At 44.8% G+C, this 19,082-nt stretch overlaps 1 long non-coding RNA gene across 1 annotated transcript in view; it reads left to right on the forward strand.

The window, feature by feature from the left end:
- LOC109283870 (uncharacterized) overlaps window positions 1-19,082 on the forward strand; it is a 29,930-nt gene that overhangs the window by 3,088 nt on the left and 7,760 nt on the right. Inside the window, exons 2-3 of the long non-coding RNA XR_002091178.2 lie at window positions 3,405-3,485; window positions 8,552-8,710. This is a non-coding gene — a long non-coding RNA (uncharacterized LOC109283870). The remainder of the gene's footprint in view (window positions 1-3,404; window positions 3,486-8,551; window positions 8,711-19,082) is intronic.

The following is a 19,082-nucleotide window of genomic DNA, read 5'->3' on the forward strand; positions in this document are numbered from 1 at the left end:
GATTTATTTGGCAAATAATAACTCAGATATGTGTCTCATCATGACTAATTACATATCATAAAAACTCAAAGAATGATTTAATTAAAATTCACAGAGATGCTACTGATTATAGACCAAAGAATAGTCTCTCATCTTAAAGTAATTGAGGGGCCAGGAGGAGGGAAAGACTTGATGACTATCACTCAGTGAATGTCTGTCAATGCAAAATCAAGGACATAAAGCTGCACTTACAAAGAAAACCACATAGGCCAAATTTGATTTCGTGTAAGCTTTGCCCTGTGATAATTTTACTGACTTACAATGGCAATGCTTCTGATTCACATGGTTATGTATAAAGATATTGACCATTGTTCAGTTGTAGTGCTACAAAATGGCTTGGCACTTTGTAGCACTGCAAAAATGCACAGGTGTTCCAAGCCACTGGCTGGAGAGCTATGAAGGCCAGCTCTCCAGCAAGGGGTTGATAAACCCCTGTTTTGCTCTCCCTGCCCCCTGGGTAGCCCAACTGTTAACAGCCTGTCCACTTCTGTGCTTAGAAAGGTGGTGAGCAGTGCATGATCAGCATTTCCAGACACCCCCTCCCCGCACCCCCTCCCTTACAGGGATGGTAGGGGCAGTAAAGAACTGCTGTCTTCACCTCTGCCACCCCAATAGTACAACTACCAGAGCCCCTGCTCTTGCAGTGGTAACAGGGATGCCCTAATCCCCCCCCGCGCAAATTCTCTACCACCTTCCAGGGGAGTAAGCAGACAGCAGGAGGAAGATATAGGGTTAAGGTAAGGGAATTTCTGTTCCTGCATGAAGAGTGGCGGAGCTCTATCTGAGACTATTCAGGCAATGGTAGGAAATATGAGGGGCGTGGGGGGGGGAGGGGCTTCAGGCTGTGCAGCGCCACCCTGCTTGGGCTCTGTCAAGTGATTGGTGGACCCCAGGAAGGGTCTACAGCTATGTGGTCAACAGAGTGCCAGCAGGCTCCCTGATAGCTTGCCACTGGGCAAACTATCAGGGAGCTAAAAGCTCTCCCTTCCTCGTGCCTTGGATGAGAGGATGGAGAACGAAGGACTGTGGGATGCTGCAAGTTCTAGAGACCCCTGTATTGATATGTGTAACTGTACAGGTGATGAATATAGGAAAGGTGGCACTGCCAAGTTCTCCCCTGAAAGTGTATTTCTAGTTCAGCATCTTTGTAGCACTACAAACAGCCTGAATGCTTGCTTGCTTTTTGTAGTCATACAAGGGCACTTCTAGTGCTAAAAGTATAAGGTCCATCTGTAGCCTGAGTTTAGAAGCAGACCTTAGGCAAACAAGGTTCTTTGGGTGAATCTGATATCTTTTATTAGACCAACTTAAATAGTTGGAAAAAAATTTTTTAAAAACTTTCAGGTTTAAAAACCCTTTGTCAGGCTGAGGAAGTCTCTGCAGTTGGTGTGTGCTCTTTGTGGATGGAATGAATAGTAAAGAAGCCAGAGGCTGGGCTGGTATGCTACAACCTTCACCCCTGAAGCATACCTTAGATTCATAGATTGTAGGGGTGGAAGGGACCTCGGAAGATCATTGGGTCCAGCCCCCCTGCACCAAGCAGGAAAGACAACTGGGGTTAAGTGATCCCAGCAAGGTGCCCATCCAGTCTCCTCTTGAAGATTTCCAGGGTAGGCGATTGTACCACCTCTGGAGGGAGTTTATTCCAGTCTGGACACCCTAGTTGTGAAGTAGTTTTTCCTAATATGGAGCCTGAAACAGTCTTCCAGGAGTTTGTGACCATTACTCCTAGTTTTCCCCAAGGGTGCCCTGGTGAACAGTTGTTCACTGAGCCCTTGATGTATGCCTCTGATATAGCAGTCAGCTGCTACCAAGTCCCTTCTCAGCCTTCTTTTTCAGGCTGAAGAGTCCAAGATCCCTCAGCCTTTCCTTGTATGGCTTGCTGTGTAAGTCTCTAATCATACAGCTGCTCCTTCTCTGGACTCTCTCAAGCTTTACCACGTCCTTGTTAAAGTGTGATCCCCAGAACTGGATGCAGTACTCCAGCTGCTGTCTCACCAATGCTGAGTAGAGTGGAAGAATCACTCTTTGGTTTTGCTGGAGATGCATCAATTGATGCATGCCAGGGTATTGGCCCAGCTGGTTACAGCGTTGCACTGCCAGCTCATGTTCATGCTGTGGTCTGTTATTACCCCCAGGTTGCTTTCATCTGTAGTGCTGGTCAGGTTAGCATCGCCAAGCCTGGTATGCAGGGGATTGTTCGTCCCCAGGTGGAGCACTTTACATTTCTTGACGTTGAACTTCATTTGGTTCTGGTCCAGCCAACTTGCAAACCTATCTAGATCCACCTATATCTGCAGCCTATCTTCAAACATGACTATGCTACCCCATAACTTGGTGTCATCTGCAAACTTGGCCAGTGAGCACTTCATCCCCACATCAAATCATTGATGAAGATGTTGAATAGCACTGGAAAAAGTGCCAAGCCCTGTGGGACACCACTGGCCACTTCTCACCAAGATGACACAGATCTGTTCACTATGACTCTCTGGGTCCTGTCCCACAGCCAGTTTCCTATCTACCTCACTGTCTCACAGTTAAGCCCACAGTTAACACTTTACCTTTTGGGTACAATAAGCCAAATCTAGAAACGAGACGTAATGCCCAGTTATCAAGTTTCCAAAAGTGAATGTATTTTGAAAAGTATTAGGTATTAATGAATACCAATGAATGATAGACCTTAGTTGTAGTTTATCCATATGGCAAAGAACTTAGTTTGTTCAGTTTCCTAGCTGGGTGCTGCATTCCATGAATGTTCCTTATGTATATTTCCATCATTGCTGTTTCCACCATGATGCTACATAATACCATTCAAAATAGCACTAGATAAAGAATATTTATAGTCAAATGAAACTCTACTTCAATGAAAGTTTGCCTGATTAATGAGTTCAGATGTGGGTAGGTTTTCAAAAGTGCTGAGCACCTACAATTTTCACTGATGATGGCAGGTACTCTGTGTTTTGAAATCAGGCCATTCATTTAGGTACCTAAATAAAGATTAAAAGTACTGCAGCATTTATTTTTTATTTTTACAGTGGGATTTAAGAATGGAGTAGCCGCCCATGTTTTATGACTTAACTGTTTTATCATGTCTTTGTTTTTGTCTTTCTTGCAGCACTAAAGGAAAACACAGACAATCCATATCTAGTATTTACTTTTCTAAATGCATTCACTTTTGGAAACTTGATAACTGAGCATTAAGTCTCCTTTCTAGATTTGGCTTAGTGTATCCAAAAGGTAAAGTGTTTTCTGCTCAAGTGTGTGTGTATGTCAGACAGGAATATACCTCAAGAGATCCTATTTATTTCCCATCTGGGATAGTCCTATAAAAAACAGTTGGTGACTCTGTTATTATATTATTTTAGGTGAAATCACTGATGGAAAATATCTGTTCCTTGCTACACAATAATGCTGACATTGTAAGCTAATGCTTGTCTATTTGACAGGTGAGTGTTGCTGGTATTTGTACAAATGTATATTGAGGGAACAAATGAAACTACATGACAAAATGGTTGCAGTTACCAAAGCACTTAGGGTAACTATTACAAGGAAATATATATAGGCCTGTGATAGATTTCCCAATCCTTGCTTGCTTCATATTAATGAATACTGCATGTTGGCTTGGTTACTGACATGTTTTCTATATGACTGTACTGGTTTAACTCAAAGCTTGTCTAGGCAAAACAGAGAGTAGGAAGGTAAAAAAAGTAGTAAAAGTACAACTCAGGACAAACCACCCCTCACCAAATACCAGAGACCAGTGAGGGGATAGTGTCAGAACCACTGACTTGGGGGTTCTGCCTCAGTCTCCTAGTTTTGACTGGCAGGGTCAAAGCCCAAGAGCACAGAACAAAAGGATCACAGTAGGTGTCGCAGGGCACCTCGGTACCCCTGCTCCTAAGAGAGGAGAAACTGCCAGGGAGAGAGCCCTGGCAGAACCAAGTGAGCACAGCTGCGGGTTGCCGGAGCAACTAAGCGGAGCCAGCTGCCTGTAGGGGGCAGGGCCTGGCCCTTATAAAGCTCAGGGCTGAGGCCAGGCTGGCAGTTCTCTGCCAGCAGCTGGAGAGGCAGGAGCTCCCTCGGCCGAGATATGGGAAGGAGCCTAAGTTGCAAGTACGGCTCATGATAGCCCTGGAGGCTTGAGCTATGATGATGAGTTATGGCCATGCGGCTTGCATTTGTGTTACAGCCTAGGGGCTTGTGGTTTTGCTTTGTGTTTGTGTTATTACTCCCGGAGGCTTGGGTGAGGCTGTAGGGGTTGGAGGAGGCCTCAACTATAGGGACCCCCAGAGAGTGTGGGGTGCCCTAGCGCCAAGAGGGCACATTATCTACATAACGCCAGGGAAGGCGCAGCTCACACGCCAGTGTATGAGCAGCTGGTGGCGAGGAGCGCGGCCAGTAGGTCGCGGGCGCAACCCGTAGGTTGCAGGGGGGACCTAGACCCCGGATTGCGTGTGGGGGAACATAGACCCCGAAGGTGCAGCTCGCACGCCACTGCACGAGCAGCTGGTGGCGAGGAGCGCGGCCAGTGGGTCGCGGGCGCAACCCGTAGGTTGCGGACGGGGACCGAGACCCCGGATTGCGTGTGGGGGGGAACATAGCCCCCGGCCCCAGGAAAGGGGCGGTATAACTGAGTAGCCCAGTGTGGGCACGGCGAGCCCCAGAGAAGGGGGGAGCGCCATACTGAGCAGCCCTAGAGAGCGGGGCCATACTGAGTAGCCCAGTGTGGGCGCGGCGAGCCCCAGAGAGGGGGAACGCCATTGTTTTATTGAGTAGCCCAGTGTGGGCACGGCGAGCCCCAGAAAGGGGGAACGCCATTGTGCTTTGTGGAGTAGCCCAGTGTGGGCGCACGGGCATAGCGAGCCCGGCCGCAGGCTAGTGCGGCAATCCCCCTCAGACCAAGGCAGGGCGCTGCGGTTGCCCCTGAGAAGACCGGGAGTAGCAGCGCGGGGAGCCAGAGTCAGGGAGGGTATCCGTGCGGTTGGCCCACAGGACCGGAGGCCCGCTAGGGAGTCCCGGAGCAGAACCACACTGGCAGGGGAGGCCCAGAGTGGGCTAGACGGGAGTCCCAGCAAGAGGCTGGGCACGAGAGAGGGAGCCCAGAGTGGGCCACATGAGAGAGGAGGCCCGGGAAGCGGGCGTATAGACCAAACAACGTCCATTACATCTGCGAGGCTTGGGGCGTGGTATCAGGGGCTGGTAGGAGCCACGCATAGCCCATAAGGCTGGGGCGCTTAGGTAGCACCATTGTACGGGGGGGCCCACGAGGGGTCCAGGAGCTGACAGGCCCGAGGAAACACAAGGCAGCTTCCCTATTATATATTCCATCAAGACGTGGCGGGCGAGAATGGAGGGTGCCCTCGGGCCGGAGTAGCGCGGTGAGAGGGCCTCAAGGAGATCACGGCCCTCCGTGAGGACCCCGCCGTGACAGTAAGTTTTAAAAAGGGCCCCTCTCATAAGTAAGCAGGGTGCTATTTTTCAGGGTTCAACCCGCTTAGGGTGCCTGGAGCAACTAGGTCAGAATAGGTCACTTTGAAAATTAGGAAGTCTTTAATAAGATGTTGATTGTTGTCTGGTTATTTAAAAATCTTCTTTTTATCCAGTGCTTTCTTCCTACTGCAAAAATAACCTTTTTATTTTAAGAAAGCTGTTTGATCACTAAGTTCATTGTGGGCCAGACTCCTGAAGTTTCCTCAGGTGTATGAATTCAATTGGACCTGCAGAGTAAGAAAGATTCATTCACAGGGTACTGTAGCCCAAAGCTTAGCCAAAAAGTAGGAGAATTACAAGATTCTACCTTAAGATATGTACTGTAAATTTTGCCACAGCACAACAAATTGTACTATTAGGCTAAGTACAGTCGTTTGGGGAGGTTTCATCAGTTTCAAAATGGTCACAATTTAAACTTAGCTCATCCCAGGGCTGACTTTACATTTACAGACCTGGTCTCAGTGACTGGCAATCAATTTAAACTTGCAACTGTACAGAAGTTCCACGTACACAAACTGGTCTAAAAATTGCAGAACCCAGTTTAAGATACATCTGGATTTATGTAGTATCAAACTTATTAAACTTAGGTTAAGCAGGTGCAATTTAGGTCAAACTTGGGGGGGGGACCCCACGCCACCCTCAGGTTATGCTTTCACTCCCCCCTGACCTGTGGGTCATGCCTGTCCCCCCAACCCCTTGTGGGTCATGTCTGCCACCCCACCCCACCCCACCCACGGGTCACGCCTCCCCCCATCCTCTGACAGACCACCAGCCCCCCTGTGCTGACTTACCTGATATTAGGAAGCCATTTTGAATTGATTTAACTTCCCCCTAATGTCCCCAAATGTTTGTACTTAGCCATATTTTATTTATTTTATTTATTGCATTATTATTATTATTATTTATTTATTGCATTATTTATTTATTGCTGTTAATTTTAAAATTTATCAAGTAATTAGGGATCTGAAAGAAAAAACATTTCTAGTAAAGAGATTGTGTTAATGGTTTTCTATTGGGAGAAAGTAACTAAAGTCCTCTAAAAGAATGCCTTATCCATATCTGACATAAGCAGAACCATTGCTGAACATGAAATGCTGGTATTTAAAGTTCTGAGCCCTACTCCAACAGAAGAATAGAGAAGACCTAATTATGATCAAACAAGAATTTCTGGATGAAATATATTTACTTCAGTACTTTTATCTTAAAATCTTGAAGACATTTTTCAAGATAAGACCTCCATTTTTTAAACATCAGCAGCATCCTGTTTGCTGGAAAAGATCAAAAGCACCTGCAAGCTGGAGACCTCAATAGCACAGGTCTCTGAAGATGACTCTGGCTGATTTTTATATTATGATTCTCTGTTTTATGTTTGTTGTTGTTTGCCTGTTATTTTTGCCTCTGAAAATCCAGTTAGATTTTTGTTGAAGGTGACACACAACAACATATTTTAATAGATCATTCTCAGCTGCTATACTGTTGTTCAAAAGAATCCCAGTGATATTCTGCAAGCTGTCAACTATACTCCCATGCTGCTTCTTGCACAAACACTAAACTAATCAAATGGAAACATCAGTCCATAAAAACTAGTCCTTACTCTGTGGGAAAACTTGCCTGATAAATGTAGTTTTCTTCCAAATGAATGAATATGAAGGGAATTTGAAATGCATGTAGACTTCTGTTTTCAAATAAGGATAGGGCTAGTAGAGAGGGATGAAGAGAAGTAAAAGCTGTAAGTCTATATTAGACCCAGAGCTCAAACACCCAGATGATGATTACCTCAAATTCTCTGTTCCCTTATGCTTTACTAATGCACCTGTTATGTCTTGACTTTTGGACTCTTGACTTTTGGACTGGGGTGCACAACTCAATTTTGTCAGGGGCCATTTACAAGGTAATTTTTTCAATAAAGGGTCACAGAGGGGCATGTGCAATGTTGTTGAGTATCCACAGACCTGGCTTCCTGAGTTGCTGTCACTGTGATGTTAATCTATTGGACTACATGCTGTGCATCTCTTCTGTATACTCTTTGGGGCAAGGACTGTTATTTACCATAGATTTGTATAGCAGTTAGCAAAACAGTTGCTGCTTCTATTGCAATATAAACATTAATTAATAACAATTGTCATTACTCAACCCTCTGGCAGAGGAATTTCCCTTTGTGTCTACATGTGCAATTAATGTGCCCAAATTTTCATTCCCAGGCACATGTCTACATGTGCGCAGTAATGCCAACTGTTGTGAAACCATCGCAAGACTGGGGATTTCAAAGTCAAAATGACTCGCGATCTCCTGATCCAACCCTCCCCTGGGTACCAGTCCTGAGAGCTGGCAGGGGGCATAACAGATGGTCCTGATTTCCATCAGGTGGGAAGAGCTGTGCCAGCTGCAGTGGCAGCTGCCTTCCCTGCCACTTGGGGATTGGGACGGGTCTTAATCCGCATGTTGCTGGGAGAGCTGTGCCAGCTGCAGGGGCAGCTGTCTCCCTGGCATGTAGGGATCAGGGAATGAGGCTGGAAAGCAGCTGCTGGGGAAGGGACAGTTCCCCTACCTCCTGCTGCCTGGGCTGACCAGGAACTATTTGCTCCCAATCAGCTGTCTACAGTGCATTACTGTGCAGTAACTACTGTGCCGTTAATTTACTACCTGTATCTAGAGGTAGCAGCCAACCATGCAGTAGACTAATTTACTGTGCAGTAAATGCTGCACATGTGTAGATGATGAAACTTTACCGTGCAGTAGATTAGTCTACTGGTGAAACAGAGCCTGGTGCAGGTGCTGGGGGACCCAGAGGTCATGTGCCAGTTCATCTACAGCCCACGAGCCAACTGGTGCATCCACCTAGATGTTGCAAGGAAAATGGTAGAGCATAACAGGACCCCACTCCAGATCCAGGTCAAGGCAAAGATGCTGCGGGTTGCCTTCTACAGGGGTGTTTCCAGAGCAGAGTGGCAGGACACCCCACTGTGTGATGTGGCCCACTACAGATACCTCTACCTGCTAATGGATCACTATGAACACACAGGGACAGAGGCCTCCAGGGCATCCTCGCCTACTGAAACATCACCCACCATTCCTGCAAGTTGTGGGGGATCCAGTGGAGAAGATAGCAGCAGGGTTCTGGTCATGTTACCTGTTGCTTCCAAGAAGGAGGACAGACCTTGGAGCTCTACCTCGACAGCTGGTATGTGAAGCCCTGGGGAACCTTATAGTCAATCACCTGTCACCTGAACTGACAGCTGTGATTAAGGTGGGCTGTTAGGGGGAGGGGGACTTGTTTGTAGCTGCTTTTTTTTTTTTTGCAATGGGTTTGCACTTGTTTGCACCCACTCAGGGCCTGCTATCACCTGTAGCCAGGCACCCCTTCTTGGTCATTTTGGGCTGCCCACAAGATTCAATGACTGCGTCTTTTTAGACCACCAAGTGTCCTTAATTCACTCCTGCATTTCTTGATTTTCAACACTGTTTCCAACACCACTGCCAAGGACACACAAGCTACTGAGGCAGGCAGCAGCTGATCCATGCACAAAAAGGACTATGAATACCCTTAGGGACTGTGAGCAGTGGCTGTGCGAGACAGTGAGACAGATCCATCAGTTTACAGGCACTTCTGTGCTCCAAGTGTGCTTGGTCATTGCATGATGATCTGATTGTGCAGGTAGAGGGGTGCCCAAGCCACTACTCCCTGCTCCTGCTGAGCCTGCTGGTGCCCTGGGCACACCTGCACTCCTGGTTTGGGACCCTGAGCTATGACACCGGGGGGGGAGGGGGCAAGCCTGGTCTGTCCCGCGACCTCTGCCACTGCCTGGAGGGCTCTTTGTCTCAGCAGTACACGTCACTGTCTCCCACTTCTGAGGAGGACATCACCACTGGCATCTACACCTTCCATGGCATGTGAGAGGCCTGTTCCCACCCAGTTGTGTGGACACAGGCTGCTCAACACATTTTTTTTAATTGTGTCCCACCTTCTATGGGGGAGGAACCTGTAGCCAGGCCACCAGATAGACATAGACAATAATTCATTTTAATTTCACCAAGGCATTTCTTTTATTGTCAGTAAACTGAAACAGAACAGAAATAATGCAGGAACCCAATGCCCACTCCCCTGATTTGCTACAGAAGCATCACCATGGCACTAAGAGCTAAAAACCCATCACCCATCATTGGCTCTTCTTTCCTCCCCATATCTTCCCCCCCCCCCCCCCCGGTCTCGCTCTCCCCTTCGTCTCTAAAGTGCTGTGGCACTCTTCTTGTCCTGTGAGTAGGGGTACCCCTCACTCACAGGCACAGCACCTTTCACTGAAGTTGTCGCTATGGGGAGGGCTGATAGGGATCTTTACGAGCGTCAACTCATGGGAAGGGGCATGCACAGGGGATGCCTCATGGGTGGTCCTGAGGGAGCAGCTCACAAATTGAGGCTGAGGTCATTCATTTAGGTTAAGTACAGACATTCAAAAATCCTGAACCTGAATTGATTCAATCTTTGCAGGTCAGTAACCCAGGAGTGGGCAAAATACAGCCCGTCGGCCAGATCTGATCCACGGCAGGTCTTTGTCTGGCCCGTGGCAGGTCTCTCAGTCCCCTGGCCCAGGCATAGCCCAGCCGTGGCGTGTCCTGACACACTGTCGGCACGCAATGGGGCTGGGGCAGCTCCACAGCTGAGCTGCTTTTCTAGCCAGACCAGGTGGCAGGCAGCTCCTGAAAAAAAATTGCGTTAAAATACAAGTTCGTGGTTTGTTTTTTTTAGCAACTACAGTTACAGCAATCAATGCCTGGTACCCTCTAAAAAGTAGTTTATTGGTTTGTTTTTATATCTACATCTTAGAAAACTTCCATCTTGACTTTCTGGTCAGAACAACTTTATTAAGGCTTTGCTACATTAACTTTGGGAAAATGGTGTTTTAAAATAGAAAACCTAAAAGATCCTTAAACTATGGTGCAACAGCTAATGATATCATCAACTTTTATGGTCTTGGAAACAGCACAATTTTTGTTAAATAAATTAAACCTATCACAGCTCAAATATTTGCCACGGATAATTCATCATCACATACTTTCTGAATTCAACACTGTTTGAAACTAATGCAGCTAGAAAACAGAAGGCAGATGCTGTGTGATTTATTTTTATGGGAGGGCTTCATTCTGTGTGCCCTCCAACTTCACTTAGTGTAAAGTATATTCTTTTTATCTGAAGCATGATAACCATCATTACATTTTTCCCTGATTGCTATGAGGAAAAAAAAGGTATCGTGACAGTGTGGACAAAGATCTACGAGGCTCTGTTTTATTGCTATTCAAAGTTGCTATAATGGGAGAAAAATAACCAGGCATTGCAAAGGACCATACCCCAGGATACCTTTTGTACAGCTGCTGCCACAACGACATATTAAAAATGTTTCAGAGTTTCTATTTGAAAAGAGATTTTTTTCCAACAACAACAATAATGAAAATCACATTTTACAGCTGGGGTTGAGCTTTACAGGTAAGGGAATTACTATATTTTCTGCTTCTGCTGCTTTGTGCTCTGGAGGGATTTTAAAACACTTATGGTCAAAACTTTTTAGAATATGCATGTATAGCAACCGCATAGGGCCCATACTAATTTGCAGCGCCTTCTGTTTTTCTCTTCGCTGTGAAAGCTCTTCCTCATACGAGAACATGGCTGCTTTTCCTTCTGTCACTGACCAGATAAAATAACAAGCATAATATAAATAGGAACATGCTCCAGCTACTGTTTCATTGCACACTGACGAGGTGCTGAGCATGTGGCTCACCCAATGATTCCAAGTGAAGTTGTGTGTGTCCAGCACTTTGGTATCAAAAAGTCTAAATTTTCAGAGGTTTCAGTGTTCTACCTTGAAGAGAGAGACTCTTTTGGGCCTGCTGGGTTCTTTCAGTTGAATTTTAGTGCGTTGCATCTCCTAGCAGGGATGGGAGGGGAGGGAAATATGTCCATAAAATGTACCTTTCTTTTTAAGGATCAGAAATGGCAATGTCACCATCAGGAATTGTAAGTAGGAAGATAAATATGTAGGTAGTTAGGTATCTCTACTCTGATTAGTTTATAAAGTGCAAATCTACCCTGCCTTCTACATGACTCCAGACTAACATGGTAACTACATCTAACTTTATTCCAACCGTGCAATAGAAGATACCACTCCAAATAAAGCCTTGTCTCATGTAATTCCTGGACTATCATAGCTACAACACCATTCTAACACTACCTGCTCATTACAAGAAAAAGTGCTGGAGTTTTTCCTGAAACTGTTGAAAATGGGGGAAAGTTTTTGTTTTCTGTTGCTGTTTTCTTATAAAAGAGTACTGGATTTTTAAAATATAGCATCTCTTTTCTTTCTGGTATGTGATGGTACATACATACAAATATATGTATACACACATACACCCGTGTGTACACACACATATATGCATGCATACATAAGATGTATTATGTACACAATGTATTATACATATACAACCTGTGTTAAAAGAACATTATTCAAGTTTCAAGCCAAACACTTCTGGAATTTTCTTATTTGTATCTTTGCTTGGTGCATAAACAATAGGAAGCAATCTTTGATATGATCACATGCTAGTTCATCCAACCTGTTTTTCCCTAACCATTGACTCTCTTCTTACTATGTTTCTGCTTACTTTCCTTGTCTCCACTGGTTCTGTGTCTTAATCCCCTTCCTCATCTTATCTCGGTGTGTCCTTTTATAGTTTCATTGAAGTTACGGCCATAAGAACCTGGGGGTTGTGGTGCACAACAAGCTGGATATGAGTCAATAGTGTGCCCTTGTTACCAAGAAGGCTAACAGCATACTGGGTTGCATTAGTAGGAGCATTGTCAGCAGATTGAGGGAACTAATTATTCCCTTCTACTCAGCACTGGTGAGGCTCATCTGGAGTACTGTGTCCAGTTTCAAGCACCCCACTACAAAAAGGATGTGGACATGGTGAACAGAGTCTAGTGGAGGGCAATGAAAACATTTTGGGGGCTGGGACACATGATTTATGAGGAGGGGTTGAGGGAGCTAGGCTTATTTAGTCTGCAGAAGAGAAGACTGAGGGGGGATTTGACAGCAGCCTTTAAGTACCTAAAGGGTGGTTCTAAAGCAGCTGGAGCTAAACTGCTCTCAGTGGTGACATATGACAGAAGAAGGAGCAATGGTTTCAAGTTGCAGCAAGGGAGGTTTAGGTTGGATATTAGGAAAAACTCTCACTAGGAGGGTGGTGAAGCACTAGAATGAGTTACCTAGACAGGTGGTAGAATCTCCATCCTTGGAGTTTTTTAAGGCCCAGCTGGACAAAGCCCCAACTGTAATGTTCTAGTTGGGGATGGTCCTGCTTGGAGCAGGGGGTTGGACTAGATGACCTCTTGAGGTCCCTTCCAACCCTAATTTTCTATGATTCTATAAGGAAACATTGGGTTATCTAGTCAGGCGTCTTGTATATCACAGGCCATGATATTCTATTTAACTAGCCCAATAACTATTTTTTGTTAAAACTTAAACTTCTAGAAGGGCATTCAGCCTTGACTAGACTACATGAAGAGATGAAGAATCCACCACTTCTGTGTATTTTTTTTTTCTAATATTTAAATTACTCCTTGCTTCTTGTTTGAATTTATCTGCTTCTGGCTTCTAACCCTATGTTCTTGTTCCTCTTATCTCTGGTAGATTAGAGTCCTTTATTATACAGCGCTAGTCCTCTGTGCCACTTATATACTGTAATCAAGTCACCTCTCAATCTTCTTTTTGATAATCTAAAACAGATTGAATTATGTAAATCTCTCACTGTAAGCTATTTTCTCCATCCCTCAAATGTCATTTAAGAATAAACACTTCTTCTGAGTTTATGAAGAGCCTAAGACAATGAGGTCCTTGTCTGTGATGAAGGAAGCAGACATATTTAATTTACTTTATAGTGAATAAGCAGTGAACACAAAATACACAATCCTACTATAAAAATCCTACTGTAAATCCCTTGAATTCAGGGTAAAGTTGCAGCTTGAAAAATATGTAGTATCATCACAGTGTGAGAAAGTTACCATGTGGAATTTTATATGTCCACTCTCCTAGTCCACTCTCCTGATCAATTCAAATGATTCCTTTTGAATTCCTAATTCAAAAGGAATCATTTTCCTCAATGCAAAACTAGCACTTTTGCCATCTAGTGGCCTGGCACTAAAAATGTCTTCTCCTGTAGGTAGTTCAGGAGAGCTGTTTATGTCTGCCTTTTTAGTTCAGAATAAATTTGCTATGGGGTAAATTACTCCTAAGTAATTGTGTTTTGTGTGTTCACCCCATGGTTTACAGGTGGTACTTTACTTAAAATAATTAGTACATAAAAACAATGGATGCACCATATGCATCCTTCAGAAAGCAGCACTAATGTGCACCTCTAAAGTAATGAGCAAGTCAACAACACTCTAAATTTACTGATGCCTTGGTCTAAGTTAGACTTGTATTAACAACTGAGTTCCCCAGAGAAACTGTATGGTGGAGGGAAATAAAAATAAGTGAACTGAAACAGAACTGTGGCTATCTTGCTTAGATACTGTGTGGATGCTATAATTAGTACAAGTAGAAGGAAAATTAAACATAAAATTGAGTATAGGAAGCATAAAAATGAGATGTACCTGGAATAATGAACCACTGGGAATAATGAGACGACAAAGGTGAGATTAACAGGAAATAGGAAAGGGACCCAAGTCAGAACTCTGGGAAACACCTACCGAGAAGATAAATGAAAGAAAGACTATCAGTCAGTGAAACAAGAAAAAAGCAATTCAAGTGGAGACTGAGAAACAGAGGGCGCATGAGATGCTTATTGTGCAGTAGCTCATTACTACCATGCAGTAAGCATCACTAGGCAACTGTGCCGAGATGCTACTGCGCAGTAAGCATCCCAGCATGGTTGCCTAGTGACACTTACTGCACAGTAGTGCCAGTTACTGCACAGTAGGGGTGTGCGAAATGGGCCGTATTTGATTCGAACTCGGCCTGAATTGGGAACAGTGATTTGATTTGTTGATTCAGATCACTGTCTCCAATTTTATTCGGCCGAATCCAAATCTGAAGATTCGATGCTGATTTGGAGAATCAGCGATTCAGCCATAGGCACAACTTTAAATGTTTTTTCTACATAACTCAAGGTACCAGTTGGAGCTCATGGACACTGCGATGGTGAGGTGGATGGAGTGTCCCACAGGAGCGTGGGGGGCCTGCATGCTCAGCAATGAACCCAGAAGTGGACCGGAAGTACTTCCAGTCCACTTTTGGGTCTGGCACTGAGTGTGCCAGTAGGGCCTCTCCTGCACCCCACCCAGCTCAGCAATTGGCCACGGGGGGGACCCTGGGTGCCCCCCCAGACCCAGGAGGCACCAGTCGCAGAGCCAGGGGACCCCCCATGTGCTCCCTGACAGACCTGGAAGTGCACCGGAAGTGCTTCTGGTCCACTTTTGGGTCTGCTGCCAAGCACACTGGGGACCCCCTACACTCCTGTGGGATGCGCCATCTGCCCCCACATCTCAGCATTCATAAGCTGCCTGGTACTTTGAAGTATGTAAAAAAAAAAAAAAAAAAAAAAAAAAAAAAAAAATTAAAGCTGTGTCCATGTCCAAATTGTCAAATCTTTCAGAATCTCTCCAAATTGATTCAGAGGGTTCCAATTTGATTCAGAGTGATTAAAGCATCTTCTGATTTGATTTGGATTTGGAGATCTGGCCACTGAATCAGGCTGAATCTTCACCAAATTGAATCAGTGACTGAAGCTTCACACAGCCCTACTGCATAGTCATTTAGTATTTGGTTTTGCAAGTACTAAATGACTACACAGTAATAATCGTGCAGTGCACGGCTCATATAGACATGCCCAGAAGGTATGTAGCAAGGAGATTAAGTAGCAGATCCATAGTGTTAAAAGCAGGTAAAGAGGAGAGGGAGAGATTCAAAACAGGCACAACAGCATTGATGGGCAAAGATGAGTTAAAGAAAAGAAAGGTTGATAAGTAAAAACATGATACAAATAGCTCTCTTTGGCTATTAGTCATAGTAACAGAATGACTAGTTACAAAACTGAGAGGCTCAGGAAGAAATGTGGAGTTTAGTGACCAACCTAGGTTACAATAAACGTGAAGATTTTAAAAAAAGGTGGCTCAATTGTTTGGACAGAAAAAGATGGCATTCCAGGGTGGTGATACCTGTTCTTTTATACCTTGGGAGAATTTAAAGTTTGGAGAGAAACCATGTCATGGTTGGATGTGAATGTGGGCAGATGAACAAATATAAACAAGTAAAAGAGTTACAGCACAAAACTTTGAATTTTATTCAGAAGTGGCTCAAGATCTAGTACACAATGGTAAATAGGTGCAGGGCAGAAACCGGAAGAAAGAGTGGGAGCCCAGAGTCCCCTGGCTGCTATAGCAGCAGGAGCAATGAGGAGGAGCAGTAGCCAGGCAGAAGCCCGCAGGCTGCATGATTACCCCTCATGCAGCTTGTGGGCCACTAGTCGGACAGCCCTGACTGAATAGATTTATCCTTCAAATTTCCTTGCCTGACTTTTAGTCATGGCTATTAATGTTGTAATTTGAGCCCTCCTTCGTCTGGGCTTATTTGCTGCTACTAGATCACTTTAACATTGCAGGACCAGTAACAGAATTACGATTCAGTCTGGCCATTTGCACAAATTATTGAGCCTAACTGTATTTGGCTGTGTAGTCAGGGAGATGTATTATTACTAACAAATAACAGTTCAAGGAGAAGCCCTCAGAATTGATATCTATTTCTTCTTTATAATTTAAATCCTTAGGGCATTTAACCTCTATTTATTACTATGGGGATATTTTATACATGTCTTTGGTATAAATATACACACTATGATTTTCAAAGTTAAAATATCCTAACTCCATATTTAGACACCTAAATCAATCTGACTTTCAAAAATATTGCATCAAAGCAGGGAGATAAATTCTTGAGTTCTCTTCCAAGCCTGCATTTCTATGATTTTGTGTTTCATGTGAATGGACCAGTAGGGTTCTACATAAGCTTGATCCTTTGAGTTTCTGTAACAAGAAGCACTTAAAGGATCAATATAGGAGTATCTGGACAATGTTGATAACTAGAAGGTGTCAAACTACACTTTAAGTGACAACCATACTAGTTTTATAGCAGTTAACACCAGGTGGCATAGCTATAGTAGTAGTCCGTGTTCTTGTCCTTTGCCTAGAAGCAACTGTTTATTTTTGGGCAAACAAGATGTGTTGTTAGTTGTTATGCAAATTTAGTAGAGGCAGTGATCCTCAGAAAGGGAACTGTTACAGAAACAAACATTTGCTTTCTGTTTTTTCTGATTAGAGTTTCGTAGATTTCACAGACTTCATAGACATTAGGGCTGGAAGGGACCTCGGAAGATCATCGAGTCCAGCCCCCTGCCACAGAGGCAGGAAGTCAGTAGGGGTCATAGGGTCCCAGCAACATAAACATCCAAATTTCTCTTAAAGGTGTTCAAAGTAAGTGCTTGAACCACCTCCGGCAGCAGTTTATTCCAGACCTTGGGGGCTTGGACTGTAAAGAAGTTCTTCCTTATGTCCAGCCTGAAACAGTCATGGAGGAGTTTGTGACTGTTTGACCTCCTCATCCCCTGGGGCACTCTGGTTAAACAGACATTCCCCTAGATCCTGGTGAGCACCCCGATAAACTTATAGGCGGTCACCAGATCACCCCTGAGCCTATGCTTTTCCAGGCTGAAGAGTCCCATAGCTCTCAGTCTTTCATCATAAGGTCTGTTTTCCTGACCTGTGATCATGTGTGTGGCTCTCCTCTGGATTCTCTCAAGCTTCTCCACATCCTTTTTGAATTGTGGAGCCGAAAACTGGACACAGCACTCCAACTGTAGCCTCATCAAGGCCGAGTACAACGGGAGAATGACGTCCCAGGATTTGCTTGAGAAGCATCTATGGATGCAAGCCAGCGTTTTGCTTGCTTTACTAGCTGCAGCATCACATTGACAACTCACGTTCATCTTGTGGTCAGTCATGATCCCCAAGTCCTTTTTGTCCATAGTGCTAGCCAGCATAGCACTGCCAAGCCTATAAACATGCTGCAGATTTTTCTTCCCAAGGTGGAGAACCTTGCATTTTTTGGTGTTAAACACCATCAAGTTCTCATCTGCCCATTTTCTAAGCCTGTCAAGGTCAGCCTGGATTGCCCTCCTGTCCTCAGGTGTGGATGCTTTACTTCAGACTTTGGTGTCGTTGGCGAATTTGGCCAGTCTGCTTCTGATACCAATGTCCACATTATTAATGAAGATGTTGAATACAGTTGGACCAGGGACAGAGCGTTGAGGGACCCCATTGGTCACAGGGTACATGGCAATTGGCATCTGTCAACCACTACCCTCTGGGTCCGACCACAGAGCCAATTCTCCAGCCAGTGGATTGTGGCGAAGCCGAGGCCACAGTTGGCCAGTTTTGCCAAGAGGTGATCATGGGATACCAGATTGAAGGCTTTTTTAAAGTCAAGATATGTGACATCAATCTCTTCTCCCTTGTCCAGGTGATAGGTCACTTGGTCGTAAAAGGAAATAAGATTGGTCAAGCAAGACCTACCTACAACAAACCCATGCTGGCTATCCCTCAGGATGCTGCCATCGGCCAGTCTGTTAAGAATGAACTCTTTGATAATCTTTTCTAAGACCTTTGCCAGAAGAGAGGTCAGGCTGATGGGCCTGTAGTTTGCTGGATCCACTTTCCTCCCCTTCTTGAAGACAGGCACCACATTGGCCTTCTTCCAGTCTTCAGGCACTTCACTGGAGTGCCGGGAGTTCTTGAAGATCTGTGCCAGTGGATGAGCTACGATGCTTGCCAGCTCTTTGAGTACCCTAGGATGTAAACTGTCAGGGCTGGCTGAATTGAAGGTGTCCAGCCTCTCAAGGTATTCCTTCACAAGGTCAGCATTGATGGAGGGTAAGGAATCACCCTCACCCAGGCATTCCTATCCTGTACTAGGCAGGGGTGCCCTTTGGGACTGGCGAAAAACTGATGCAAAGTACCCAAGTAGCAAGTTGGCTTTTTCCTGGGCATCGGTTGTCAGTTGTCCCATCTGGTTTAGCAAGGGTCCAACGTTGCCCTTGCTTTTCCTCTGGCTCCCCACATATCTAAAAAAGGACTTTTTATTGTCCTTGATACTTGTAGCTAGTTGGAGTTTTGTCACAGCCTTGGCTTTCCTGGTTTGCTCCCTGCAGGTCTGGACCAGTTAATTTTTGGGACAGATTTACTCTCTTCTAAAAAACCTGGCACTAATGTTGGTCCTAAAAGAAGAGACTATCTGCATACAGTTAGAGCATCTCTGCTCTGGAGGCATGTGCAATTAAAACAAGAGGATTTCGTTGTGTATTGAGTATCTGTACATGGGTAGGTACAGACAGTCAGAAAGTCCAAGGTGGAATTGATCCAAGTTACAGAAAACCAGCACAGTTTAGATTGGTAGCAATTCACCCTTTGGTGGGGGGTAAAACGGGCAGACCATAAGACCAAATCTTAGACCATATTTCAC

This window comes from Alligator mississippiensis, chromosome 3 (genome assembly GCF_030867095.1).
Source record: "Alligator mississippiensis isolate rAllMis1 chromosome 3, rAllMis1, whole genome shotgun sequence".
Lineage (NCBI taxonomy): Eukaryota > Metazoa > Chordata > Crocodylia > Alligatoridae > Alligator > Alligator mississippiensis.